Source organism: Gorilla gorilla, chromosome 12, assembly GCF_029281585.2.
Source record: "Gorilla gorilla gorilla isolate KB3781 chromosome 12, NHGRI_mGorGor1-v2.1_pri, whole genome shotgun sequence".
Classification (NCBI taxonomy): domain Eukaryota; kingdom Metazoa; phylum Chordata; class Mammalia; order Primates; family Hominidae; genus Gorilla; species Gorilla gorilla.
This window is the reverse complement of record NC_073236.2, coordinates 123854322-123868857: the sequence shown is the minus strand read 5'-3', so window position 1 is coordinate 123868857 and position 14536 is coordinate 123854322.

The following is a 14536-nucleotide window of genomic DNA, read 5'->3' as shown; positions in this document are numbered from 1 at the left end:
TCCAAAGGAGCTAGTTTGTCCCTTTCACCATGTAAGTATACATAGAAGGCACCATCTATGAGGAATGGGACCTTACCACCCATTGAGTCTGTTGGTACCTTGATCTTGGACTTCTCAGCCTCCAGAACTGTGAGCAACAAATTTCTATTGTTTATAACTTACCAGTCTAAGGCATTTTGTTATCGCGGCCCTAACATACTAGGACAGCTGGTCTGTTCCTAGCTTGCTTGCTTGCTTATTGTTTAATCTATTGTTTTGATGGAGCATAACCTATTCCAGCTTCCTAAGAAATGGTGCACAGAACATAAAACTTGTGAGTTCTTGCTTAACTAAAATTTCCTTTCTTCTATCTTCACATTATTTGGCTAGTTTGGTTGGGTATAGTGGTCTATGTTAAAATTACTTTTAGAATTTTGAAGGTGTGGCTTCTTTGTTTTCTAATATTCTGTGTTGCTGTTGAGAAGTCTGATGCCATTTTGATCCAATCCTTGGAAGAGAATTTTAATTTTTTTCCATAGAGGCTTTAAATTTTTTCCTTATCCCAATGAGTTGAAATTTTACTCTGATATAACTTTCTATGGCTGTTTTCTCATCATTTTTTTTCCTGTGTACTTTCAATCCTGGAACTCGTGTTCTTTCCTTCTAGAAAACTTTTTCAAAAATAATGATTATGTCTTTGATAATTTCTCCTCTCTGTTTTATCTTTCTGTAATTAGCATTAGTCAGATGTTAGATATTCTGGATTGATCCTGACATTTCATTTTTTCTTTCCTATGTTCCAACTCTGTTATTTTAAAAAAAAGGATATTTGAAGATTCCTTATTTTCTGGTCTTTCTATTAAGTTTTCTATTTTAGCTGTGTTGTCTAATTCATAGGAATTTACAAGAGAATACAGAGGAGATGACTTTGGGAATTTAATTTATGACGTTTAGATTTAAAATTTGCATAAACCTTGAAATTGCTGATGTTGGTGTCTTCCACTTTGCAATACCACCCCGCAGTTCACAGATGAGAATGATAATTTCCAGAAAAGAAAATGACTTAAAGTAATAGCACGACCTCCTAATTCCAGGTCAGCTTCTTTCCACCCCCAATGTTGTGCCTTTTCGTCTTACTGTAGCTGAAACTTTATTTCAATTCTAATAAAGGACACTTTTAAAATTAGCTTCTGAATGGAAGGAAGCAATGAAGATTGGTTAGGGCATCATTGAAAAGCAGGCACTTGGCCGGGTGTGGTGGCTTACGCCTGTAATCCCAGCACTTTGGGAGGCCGAGGCGAGCGGATCACAAGGTCAGGAGATCAAGACCATCCTGGCCAACATTGTGAAACCCTGTCTCTACTAAAATACAAAAAATTAGCTGGGCATGGTGGTGGGCACCTGTAGTCCCAGCTCCTGAGGAGGCTGAGGCAGGGGAATTGCTTGAACCTGGGAGGTGGAGGTTGCAGTGAGCCAAGATCGCACTACTGCACTCCAGCCTGGTGACAGAACAAGACTCCATCTCAAAAAAAAAAAGAAAAAAAGAAAAAAAAAGAAAAAAGAAAAGCAGGCACTTATGTGGTGGTGAGCTAGCATCACTTGGGGCTGAGATGAAAATCCAATGCCTCTCTGGCTCTGACTCACACGGAATCTGTCGAGTTGTTTCATTTTTTTAGACATTGGTTTCTTCATCTACAAATTGAGGAGGTGGGAGTAGGTCTTTGCTCTTCAAACTCTTGAGGTTTCATGGGGTGCCTAGGGCCTTAAGGGCTTGGGGAGGGGGCGGAATGAGGGAAAGGGAGGTAGGGCTCTGGGTCCTTGCTCAGCTTCACCTGAACAGTTCCACTTAGTCCCGTTTTATGTATTTGGTTTTCATGTAGGCTTTTGTTGCTAAAAAAGGTTTTGTGACTAAATGTTTGGGAATCACTTGACCAACCTTCTGTAGGTTTTCTTTTGGCATTGTGCTTTTCCGGTACTCTGATTAGAGATGTTCTTTTAGGCTCTCAACTTTGACTGGCTGAAACTTATAAGCCATCAAGCTCTCTGGCGTTCCTATAAATTAGGATGCATGTGGAGGTAATTACCATTCTGGAATTCTAAGCCCTGGAATCCTGGTCAATTCTTTTTTTATTATTTTATTTATTTTATTTATTTACTTTTCTGAGACAGGGTCTGGCTCTGTAACCAAGGCTGGAGTGTAGTGGCATGATCTCTGCTCACTGCAACCTCTGCCTCCTGGGCTCAAGCGATCCTCCTACCTCAGCCTCCTGAGTAGTTGGGACTACAGGTACATGCCACCATGCCTGGCTAATTTTTGTATTTTTTTGTAGAGATGGGCATTTTGCCATGTTGCCCAGGCTGGTCTTGAACTACTGAGCTAAAGTGATCTGCCCACCTCAGCCTCCCAAAGTGCTGGGATTATGAATACTAGTCAATTCTTAAACTGTCTTTCAAATCAATTGTCTCACTGCAGACACTGTCACTCAATACATATTATCAATGCCAACACAATGGGAAACTGGATCCTGCCATTTTCTTGATTAGATAGTAGAGACAGGCTGGATCCTGCCATTTTCCTGATTAGATAGTAGAGACAGGCTAAAGTAGAGTCTTAGCTGTCATTCTGCTGTCGGGGTCCTGCTTCCCTCCACGGAGAATCAAAGTCTGGATGTCAGGCCAGGCGCAGACACAGGCTCCATGCCTTTTGTTCCCTTGGCTCAGGAGAGGGACAGAAGAGACCAGCTTGTAGTCCCTTGCCCTTGGGAAGGAAACTGGTTTTCTGCTCCGTTCAACCATGTTTACTAATCATTAAAGGAAACAATAGATGTAGGCCAAATGCTGGTATCAGATGAGGGGGTTGAGAGTGAGCAGATCAGTGTGGGAGCCTGGGATTAAGGAAGTCAAGGTCAGCAGTGGATCCCTCGGAGGCCCAGAGAAATGGCTTGGTTAGGGCACGTCTGCTACCTGGGGTGGGGGAGGCAGAGATTCGCTTCAAGATGAATCGCATTCGCCTTACAATTAGAATGCCCTTCCTAGAAAGCCCTTAGAGATTATGTGATTAAACCTCCTTATCTTACACATGGAAAAACTAAAACCTATAGAAGGGACACCTCTTGCCTGTGGTCACCCACAATTAATGTTTTATTCCTCCCAGTCCACACTTGTGCAGTCCTCACATATTTCTGAACAGGGACTGGGTACTTAAATTAGGTAACTGGCAAGGAGGTTTTTTTGAGAAGGGAAGGTGAGGGAATTTTTCGACCTTGTGCCATTGCTTGAGAGGCAGAAGTCAACACATCATTAGTTAAACCCAGACCAAATTCATCAGATTGTGAGACTCTAGACCCCACACCTGTCTAAGGACTGCAAAGAGCAGTCAGTGTACATAATAATTCCCTCCTGCCTCCTATGATTCTCAGCCCTCACCAGCCTGGGCCCATTGGTAAATTTATCTTGAGTTACAAATACTGCTTCTACCACCAGCACACACCAAATAGAGTCCTTGAGACACCTATGCACTGAAGCACCTACATGGTGTTTAGCACTGATACGGTACTCTGCCCTTTCTGAGCCTGATAGTCTGGCTGTCTGATAGGAGCAGGGAACCCACAGATGTCATCTACTTCCGTAAAATTCATTCAATTAATGAGCATCCACCGGGAGAAGAAGGATCATTTTCAGCCTCCCTGACCACAGGCTTTGGTTTCAGGACAATGCAGACTGGGCAGCAGATCAAATAAAGCCATCACCAGCCCATAGGACAGTCTCAAGGGGGTTAACTGTCCCTGTCCTCTACAATTGTTGCTGGGGAGCAATTTGCCCTTGAATCTTCCATACTGTCCCTAAATTGACAATTTCTTTTCCTTCCAATCCCGCCCCCTGCCCTGAAGATCTGCTGAAGCTGCGAGTTCCATGTGAGAAGGCAGGAGGATAATAGGTGAGTTCCATCCATCCGTCAGCCATAATGGTCACGGACACTCCACGCCTTTTGTCTGCTGGTTTCCCTGAGGATGCAGGCTAGGGACCTGGGGTATTTACACTGCCTTTGTGTGTGTGGTTTTTAAATCAGCCCTCTTGTTTACTTCCCAGCCTTTACCCAGGCTGTTTACTACCTTTGGAGGGGCCAGGCCACTAAGTCAACATGCATTAAGACCCAACATCAAAATGTCATAATGTGAATGAGCAGAATTCTGAAAGGCCAGGGACATTGGCTGCTCTGTTGGGTCCTGTTTAGTCTGAGGGTAATGAAGAGCTCACAGATGACCTGATTTCATTAAACTAGGTCAGACTCAGCTGAAAAGCGGCTATGACTCTCACCCAGTTATATAGCCAGCTCTTCCTCTCTCCCTGCCTCCCTCCGCCCCCACCCCCACCTCGGGGCTTGAATGCTTTCTGGGAATTAACGCTGAGTTTTGTCAATACAGTAGCTAAATCTCCATGGAATAATTGGACCTTTCCCTTCGGCTTCTGTTTGTGCAGTGGCGAGGCCAGGCATGGGAGAGAACGGGGTGGACTTTAACGCAGCATGTATGATTCAGTTGTAGCAGTTTGCTTTTGAGCCAGACATTCTGAGTTACAGCATCTTATCTGAGGGCTGTATTGACGGAAGCAGCTGAACTGACTCAAAGAGGAGTTATCATGCAAACAAGGCTTTCAATGTGTCCAGGCTCACCAGCAACACACGGGCCCTCTGCATCTTCAGAAGCCTCCTGGTGGGGAGTAGGAAAGGGACCAGGCAGAGGGTGGAGGCAGGAAGGAGTGGTGTCTGAAGGCTGCTGAGGGAGGAGAGGTGGTCCTCCCCCGTCCCTCCTTGCCAGGGAAAGACTGAGTCTGTGGTGGGTATTCCAGGCAGGCAGAATTCACTTCATCCACATAGAAGAAAGCGTTTCTAACAATTAAAACTGTCTGAAGATTGGATGGGCTGTCAGATGAGCTCACTTATACTGTATTAAGCACCTACTATGTCTCAGACTTTATGCTGGGGACCTTGCTCTGAGCTCTGCAACATCTCAGTTCATAAGAGATGAGGAAACCAAGGTTTAGAAGTAAGTGACTTATGTAAGGTACCAAAACTAATATGAGGCAGACACAGGATTTGAACCCAGATCTTTCTATGTCCATGCTCCTTCCACTGTCCCCTCTGCCCCCACCTCTTGTTCAGGGCACATGGGGGATGGCTTATTTTTGCTCCATGATGTCTGAGGCCTTAGCTATGAGACTCAAAGTTTGGGGACTGAGATCACTGAAGGCTTGCTGCGTCACATGCCTGGTGGTGAATGCTGGCTGTTGGCTGGGGGTCTCGGTTCCTCTCCACATGGACTTCGGTGTGTGGACTATCCATGTGGGTTGCTTGGGCTTCTTCACAGCATGGTGGCTGGGTTCCAAGGGTGAGCGTCCCAAGACAGAACATAAAGTTGGAACACTTTTTCAGTCTATTCTTGAAAGTCACACAGTGTCACTTCCGCACATTGGTATTAGATAGCATTCATTAGAAGCAAGTCACTAAACCTGCCTCATGTTCCAAGGGGAGGGAAATTAAACTCAATCTTTTTTTTTGTTTGTTTTTATGATAATACCTTTAAACAATTTTTCTGATTATAAAAGTAATGCATGAGTAAGGCAAAAACTCCAAACATTGTAATGTAGAGCGTATGACACCCTTATGCTAAATTCCCAAATGAAAGAATCATCAATATGTGTTGTTTTCTTGTTGCTTTTTGTATATTACTATTGTTTTTTGAATATTACTATTTGTATTAGGTTTCTCTAGAGGGACAGAACTAATAGGATTGAAGTATATATGAAGAGGAGTTTATTAAATAGTGTTGACTCACACGATCACAAGGTGAAGTCCCACAATAGGCCATCTGGAAGCTGAGGAACAAGGAAGCCAGTCTGAGTCCCAAAACCTCAAAAGTAGGGAAGCCGACAGTGCAACCTTCAGTCTGTGGCGAAGGCCTGAGAGCCCCTGGAAAACCACTGGTGTAAAGTCCAAGAGTCCAAAAGCTGAAGAACTTGGAGTCTGATGTTCAAGGGCAGGAAGCATCCAGCACAGGAGAAAGATGAAGGCCGTTACACCAAGTCTGCTCTTTCCATCTTCTCCTGCCTGTTTATTCTAGCTGCGCTGGCAGCTGATTAGATGGTGCCCACCCAGATCGAGGGTGGGACTGCCTCTCCCAGTCCACTGACTGAAATGTTAATCTCCTTTGGTAACACCCTCACAGACACACCCAGGAACAATACTTTGCATCCTTCAATCCAATCAAGTTGACACTCAATATTAACCATCAAACTATTCTAAGTAGTCGTATGACATGATTAAAGTGATATTTTGGAAAGATCACTTTGGTGGCAGCAGTAATTAGAGGGAGAGAAACTGAAGTCCAGGAGACTACCCAGGGGTTAGCATCATTATTGAACAAATATATGAATACCTTCAATGTTGGCTTGTCATAGTCAAGTCTGAAGATAATAGGGGACTGCTTTAGGGGAACAGAAAAAATTAAAGAGGAATGGATGAATTCAAGAGACACTTTCAAGGAAGATTCATTAGGGTTAGTGACTGGATTGTGATTGGGGCAAAGGAGAAAGAGGAGCAAAAGGTGCTTGGGGATTTCAAGTGTGAGTTTTTGGGAGAATCACCCATTATCAGCTCAAGGCAAGTCAGGGATGGAAGCTCAGTTTTGGGGAGAGAGATGAGTGGGATGTATTTGGACTGAGCTGTCAGAAATCACTATGTTTAGGAGCTAAGCAGAGAAGCCACTCAAAGCAATAGGCAAAGAACAGCCAGGTTTGGGAAGACAGAAGCAAGAGCATGCAGGCCCAGAGCAGAGGGGAAGAGATTCAGAGAGGGTGGCTACGGTGCCAGGTGCCGTAGACATCTCAAAGAGAGTAAGGCTTGGGAAAGGTGATGGGCATATAGAGCGAGCAGTCATGGTTGACTGAGCATCCTTGATGCCAGTGAAATGGCAGAGGCAGAATCCAGATTACAAAGGCAATAAAGAATATAAATAGCCCTAAACTCAATCTTTTGATGAGAGGAGTGGCAAGGTTCTAGAAACACACATGGAGCCAGAAGTATTGCTGAGGCCTTTTTGGGAAAATACAACCTAAAACAATATTCAAAATCCTTAAGCTCGTGTTCTAATATGTAAGAGGCTGAAAGACTACCTCCTAGGGTTGTAGGCTTAAGCCACAGGTTTCCCAGACTTTTTGGATCATGGTGCTCCTAGGCCAAAAAAATACGTAACTCTTCTGTTTAAGTGGTCATATATATATATATAAAGTATCTCCTAATGAATTAGTAGGTATTTGAAATAATACTGATAAATGGAAAGAAAAAGTACTGTCTTTATTTCTTTCACAAATAACTACAACTCACAGGATGTGTGAGCCAGTTGGGCACTGTGCACCTTCTCAGATCTTGGAATCTGATGGGCCACTACCACTTTCACCGCCCGTTCCACATTGGTTTTCACACTGCACGTGCCTGTTATCCCTGCAAACACCTCAAACTCAGCTTTGCAAGGATATGATGTCCTTGAAAGGGATGCAGCACAATCTAATGCTGAAACGGTGAGCAGCCTGGAGCTCAGAGCTGTAAGTTGCCCTGTGGGTGTTGGGTATGGCTTCTACATTTAAAATACTCTTCAGGTTGGGCATGGTGGCTCATGCCTGTAATCCCAGCACTTTGGGAGTCTGAGGTGAGTGGATCACCTGAGGTCGGGAGTTCAAGACCAGCCTGGCCAACATGGTGAACCCCATCTCTACTAAAAATACAAAATTAGCTGGGCATGGTGGTCCATGCCTGTATCCCAGCTACTTGGGAGGCTGAGGCAGGAGAATCGCTTGAACCCAGGAGGTAGGGGTTGCAGTGGGCTGAGATCGCACCACTGCACTCCAGCCTGGGCAACAAGGGCGAAACTCTGTTTCAACAAAACAAAACAAAATGGAAAAAAACCCAGCTCTTTAGTGCTCTTGTGAGTTTGCTGTGGGCCTCAGGGTACCTCATCACACAGTTTGAGAAGTGTGGGTTTAAACATAGTAGATCCAGAATGAGGGACTATTTAATGTGCCAAAGTGATAGTTTCCTAACACATACCAAACTTCCTAACAAGGTTATTCAGATTTCACATTTCTAGGATATATTGAACTTGGATAATTCAGAGTCGAGGGCAGTGAAGCTGATTTGTCCAAATTGATGAATTTTAAGGAACTGCCTTGGCTTTCACATATAACAGGTAAGAGACAACAATCTCCTCCCCTTATCTCAGGGAAGGTGAGCTATGAGTTATATACTGTCTTTAAGAAATTGACAATTGCCCTGAAAAATGTCACACATAGAGACTGAGGGAAAGATAGGAGGGGAAATGCGAAGCATATATAGGTTGAGAAAATTGCCCAAGCCAGGTAACATGAGTAGAAAAAAACAGAGCAATGTTTCATTCCCAGCTTACCTCAAGAACCTTCCCACTATCGCTGGGCATGGTGGCTCACGCCTGTAATCCCAACACGTAGGGAGGTAGACGCAGGTAGATCACCTGAGGTCAAGAGTTCGAGACCAGCCTGGCCAACATGGTGAAACCCCGTCTCTACTAAAAATACAAAAATTAGCTGGGCATGGTGGTGCACACCTGTAATCCCAGCTACTTGGGAGGCTAAGGCAGGAGAATCACTTGAACCTGGGAGGTGGATGTTGCAGTGAGCCGAGATTGCGCCATTGCACTCCAGCCTGGGTGACAGAGTAAGACTCTGTCTCAAAAAAAAAAAAAAAAAAAAAACCTTCCTAGTATCCTAGAGTGCTACCCAATATAAGATGAAATTTTACATGAACTGGAAACAATTAGGATAAACCCACCCAACCTCCACACCAAAGTAGTTTCTGCAACTCCCAAAGTTAAATGAACCTAGAACATTGACATATTTTCCAAAGCAATTTCTTATTTAGCTCAGAACTTTATATGTGACCTCAATAAGGTCATTTTATGGCTCTTAGTTTCTTTAAATAGAGCACCAAAGTTGTAAAAAGGTGCATTTTTTCTCTAAGGTTACTTAGCAAATTGCAAATGAAAGAGGAAATATACATGCGACTAGAGAGTTCATCACCTTACTGCACTAGAAAATATGGCCCAATTTCTCTCTCTCTTTCTTGTTCATAATTCTCAGACAAGACAATAGGAGTCATGTGATGTGACTGAGAAATTGGGCCAGTTAAAAATAGAAGGTGCACTTCACCAAGTTCATTAGAAAGTGGAAGTTTCATTGTTGATTCCTGTTCATTTATCTCTGCCTGCCACATCTGTGAGGGAGTGGGGCAAGAGACAATTGCAGATTCTGAGGGCTGGAGCCCCCACACCCCCCTCTTTCTATTTCCTGGCCTGGCTAAGCAGCAATGCCCAGGAGCTCACCTGAGCCCCGTGCACTCTCTCTTGGTCCTCAGGGAACTCTCTTCTCTGGTTGGCAGCAGTTTTAGTTGGGAGAAAGCTCTAGCTGGCTCCTCGTTCCTCCCAATGGGAGTGCTCAACGTCAGCTTTTCTAAATGGGAAATGAAGGTCTCCAGCCTCACGTATGCAACATAGTGTCTGTACTTTTGCCCTTGCAGAGTTCTGAAAGTCTTAACAAGCCTTGCCTGCATAGCAGCTGGCAGGTGGGAGAGGAGAGAGGCCACACTGAGACCTGCCAGTTTCATAAATGGAACTGAGTCCTCCCCTCTCCAGCTCAGAGTGAGCACCCGCCATGGGTCCAGCAATGCCTGGGGCCCCAGATCTAGAAAGCATGATGATATACACTTGCAGGCCTTGCAGGGTTCCCAGGACAGAGGGTTCGAGGAAGGCCAGGCCAGGCCCAGAACTCCCAGACCTGATTCCCTCTGATGGTGGTCAATATTCTTCACATTAGGGTTTGCAAATTGTTTCATTTAACCAGGTATTCTCGCCTCCTCCCCACTTTTTTTTTTCCACTTTCAATTTTTATTTTAGAATCAGGTGGTACATGTGCAGATTTGTTGCAAAGGTATATTGTGTGAGGCTGAAGTTTGGAGTACAAATGAATCCGTCACTCTGGTAGTTTTTTTTTTTTTTTGAGATGGAGGCTTGCTCTGTCACCCAGGCTGGAGTGCAGTGGCACGATGTCGGCTCACTGCAAGCTCCGCCTCCCGGGTTCACGCCATTCTCCTGCCTCAGCCTCCCGAGTAGCTGGGACTACAGGGGCCCGCCACCATACCCGGCTAATTTTTTGTATTTTTAGTAGAGATGGGGTTTCACCGCTTTAGCCAGGATGGTCTCGATCTCCTGACCTCGTGATCCTCCCGTCTTGGCCTCCCAAAGTGCTGGGATTACAGGCGTGAGCCACCACACCCGGCCTCTAATAGTTTTTTTTCAACCCTTGCCCTCCTCCCTCCCTCTCACCCCTTGTATCCTCCAGTGTCTACTGTTCCTATTTTTATGTCCATGTGTACTCAATGTTTAGCTCCCACTTATAAGTGAGAATATGGGGTACTTGGTTTTCTGTTCCCGTACTAATTCTCTTAGGATAATGGCCTCCAGCTGTATCCATATTGCTGCAAAGGACATGATTTCATTCCTTTTTACAGATGCATACTATTCCATGGTGTATGTGGAATAGTATTTTTCTTTATCCAATTTACTGTTGATGGGCACCTGGGTTGACTCCATGTCTTTGCTGTTGTCTCATCCTTGTTTTACAGATAAACAAGGCCCTGAGAGGAGAAGTGGTCAGACTGCACTAGGACCCTTTCCTGTCAGGGTGGGTGATCTGTCCTTTGTACCAGATCCCTTCCTTCGATGGTATAGGAAGAGGATGTGTGTCCTAAGCCCGGGCTCCCCCTGCAGAGAGTGCTGAGTTTGGGATGGGCAGGCACATCTGGGCCAGGCTTTTCTCCCTGACATTATCACAGAAGCCATGGTTCTTCTTATACCCTATGATTCCCTCTGAGTTGAGGCCAACTGAACAGCAGACACAGAAGCCAGCAGACGGAGGTTCGGTCTCAGCTTTGCTGCTGATGACGGTGGCGTTGCTGGAGCCTGGCTTCCTCATCCCCCACCTTCCAAGTTTATACTTTGAGACAACCTGCCCGACGAAGTGCCTGGGGTCACCGAGCTGTACTGTTTTCCCTTGGTTTCTGCCTCACCCTGTCTAGCCCATTTGTTGGAAGCATGAGGGATGAAGCTCCCGTTCTATGTGCAGCAGGTGGGCCAGGCCCTGACCTTTGAATGCTCATCCTATAGGTGCGTGGGTAGATAGACCACCCCAGCTGGCCAGGCAGGCCCCCGGAGGGCCGAGCCACTCAGCCTGCCTCACAGTCAGGTAAGCCTGGCTCCTTCCTTAGCATGAGTGGCGAGTGGCAGAGGGCCCCAGTGTCTCACCTCCTCATTTTTCCCTTTTGGGAGAGAATGCACAGGTTCCCCCAACGGCCACCAAGTAGGGGGCAGCCTCTCATTTTGCCTTTAGTTTACCCTAAGCTGAGGGGCCTTATGCCATGTGACCTGTGCACACGGGGTGCCCCAGCAGTGTAGACTGCATGGCCCATGGTGCTGACTTGAGCTGTGGTGGAAGAAGCCCAAACCACAAGTCAACTCACAAAGAACTGATTCTTCACTGCTGTCCAGGGTTGTGGCACTGGGGAGCCCGCCCAGCAGGTGCAGCAGTTTGTCCCGAGAGCAGCTGGCCCCACCTGCTCTCCAGGTGGACTTTCAAGCCTCAACTCTTGCAAAATGGCTTGTCAATGGGACACTCCCACTGGGTCCCCACCTGGTGTTCTTTTGGACAATTAATCTTAGGGCAGCTGGCGAAGGAGCCTTGGAGAGCGGGAGCACGGGGTGGGGTGAGGTGAGGGTGGGAGGAGAGTGTTAGAATCGCTCATTTGAGAGGTTTTTTTGTTTTGTTCTGTTTTGTTTGACATGGAGTTTCGCTCTTGTTGCCCAGGCTGGAGTGCAATGGTGCGATCTTGGCTCACTGCAACCTCTGCCTCCTGGGTTCAAGCGATTCTCCTGCCTCAGTCTCCCTAGTAGCTGGGATTACAGGCAGATGCCAAGATGCCTGGGTAATTTTTGTATTTTTAGTAGAAACAGGGTTTCACCATGTTGGTCAGGCTGGTTTCAAACTCCTCACCTCAGGCAATCTGCCTGCCTTGGCCTTCCAAAATGCTGGGATTACAGGCACGAGCCATGGCGCCCAGCCCATTTGAGGGATTTAAAGATATATATGTCTGCACCAGCCCCTTCCACTGCCTGAAAATGAAGCTAGGCCAGGTTACTATTAGAATATCTAAGAAGGGTGATGTTCTACAGAGTATTTTTTACCTTCTAAGTTAGAAACAGAAAACAGAGTCTTGAGGACATCACTAGGAGACTGGTAGCTTTCTCTTGGTTTTGCTTTTGCTGCTCTTTCTAGGTTCTCCTCATTTGGCCCATTTCTAAAATACAGGATCCTGCTGCTGAATGACTCCCCTGGGAAGCGATGACCTCCATCCTCTTCCTCCTCTTGCTCCCCTTCTTCCCTCCTCCTCTTCCCTAGACCTCAGCTAAAAATTCAACGCTATGCCAGGGTAAGAGAGGATCTTTGTGTTTTATAGTTGAGGAAACTGAGGCCCAGAGTGGGGAAAGAGGCAAGAGGCCTCTTGGGCATTCTAGGTATGTACCGATAGATCCAAAACGAATTTGTAGAAATTGAATTTCGGCATAGAGAGAAATAAGCATTTTCTGAGTCACAGCATCCTTATGCAGGAGGCAATGTCCTTGGTGCTATCCTGGTCCAGTTATGGTACATGGAGCCTGTACCATGTGAGGGATGTGGTGTGTGACTTATCTCCCAGGTTGGTCTTCTGTAAAATGGGGGTATTCACTTGTCTATGTCACAGGACTCTCCCCAGTGGTAAGTGAGCTGGTGTATGGAAAAGGGCTATGATTGGACCTGGTGCATTAAGACACACCATTCATTCATTTCCAAAGGGTAGCAGACATGGTAGTTAGGATGTGGGTTCTGGAGCTACACCATCTGAATTCTGATCCTAGCTCTGCACTTTACTAGCTGTGTGACCTTAGGTGAGTTATTTTACCTCTCTGGTCCTCAAATGTCTTGTCTATAAAATGAGGATAATAATCGTATCACCTCAGAGGGTCAATATGAGGATCAAATAAGTAAACCACCAAGAACAGTGCCTGGCACATAAGTTCTCAATAAATGTTAGCTGCTATGATAAACATTATTATGGACAAACCATGAGTGTTATTATTATAGTTGTTGTTCCATCTTCCAGAGTCTCAGGGGCTCTAAGTGATGATGAAGGCAGATTCCTAAAGAAAGTTAGGATTGATGAAAAATCCCCCCAGCTCACCATTAATGGGGATGTCCAGGGAGATACTGAACAATTATTTTTTCTGAGATGTTAACAAGAGGACTCTTGCATGAAAGGATAACTTAGACCTAATTTCCCCTTCAAAGACTCTATGTTTCAAAAATAACACTGAATTTTTCGGGTACTTAAACAAATGGGTAAGGGGCTGGGCACAGTGGCTCACGCCTATAATCCCAATGCTTGGGGCCAGGAGTTTGAGACCAGCTTGGGCAACATAGCAAGACCCTCATCTCTACAAAAAGTTAAAAAAAAATTAGCTGGGCATGGTGTTATGTGCATGTAGTCCTAGCTACTCAGGAGGCTGGGGTGTGAGGATCACTTGAGCCTAGGAATTTGAGGTTACTGTGAGCTATGATTGTATCACTGCACTCCAGCCTAGGCTATAGAGTGAGACCCTAGCTCTAATATATATATATAATAAAAAGGGCAAGAAGGCATTGCATCTTCTTTTAAAGAAGTTGATCTTTATCTTCTCCCACTTGGTCATTCAATGCTTTCAGAATACCTTCTATGTGACAGACACTATATAGGCACTTGGGACCAGAGTTAGATGAGATGCAACTTTTGCCCTCAAGAGAGACAGACATACAAGCCTATGTTTTTAGGATATGATATATATATAATAAAAAGGGCAAGAAGGCATTGCATCTTCTTTTAAAGAAGTTGATCTTTATCTTCTCCCACTTGGTCATTCAATGCTTTCAGAATACCTTCTATGTGACAGACACTATATAGGCACTTGGGACCAGAGTTAGATGAGATGCAACTTTTGCCCTCAAGAGAGACAGACATACAAGCCTATGTTTTTAGGATATGATATTGGGTACAATGAACCTATCAGGTGCAGTGTGGGCAAAGGGGGTTCTGTGACTACTTCTGGGGAATTCTGACTGAGAAGTCTTCCAAGAAAGAAAACCACTAGTCCTGGATTCCAAAAGAGAAGTGGGAGTGCCTCAGGCAGGTAAGAGGAGAAGGACATTCCCAGAGGAGGAAACACCATCTTCTCTCTTCCTCCCTGATGGCATTGTGAGACTGAGACCATGATGGCAGTTTAAGTGCTTTGCAAAATAGCAGATGAGAAGGGTTATCGACAAGCCAACAAGTGTGCCTCTGACTTTGCAAGAAGCTGCTGGCCCTGGTTTTGGGAGCAACCAGCATGTCTGAGGTCTGCTGTTAATGATC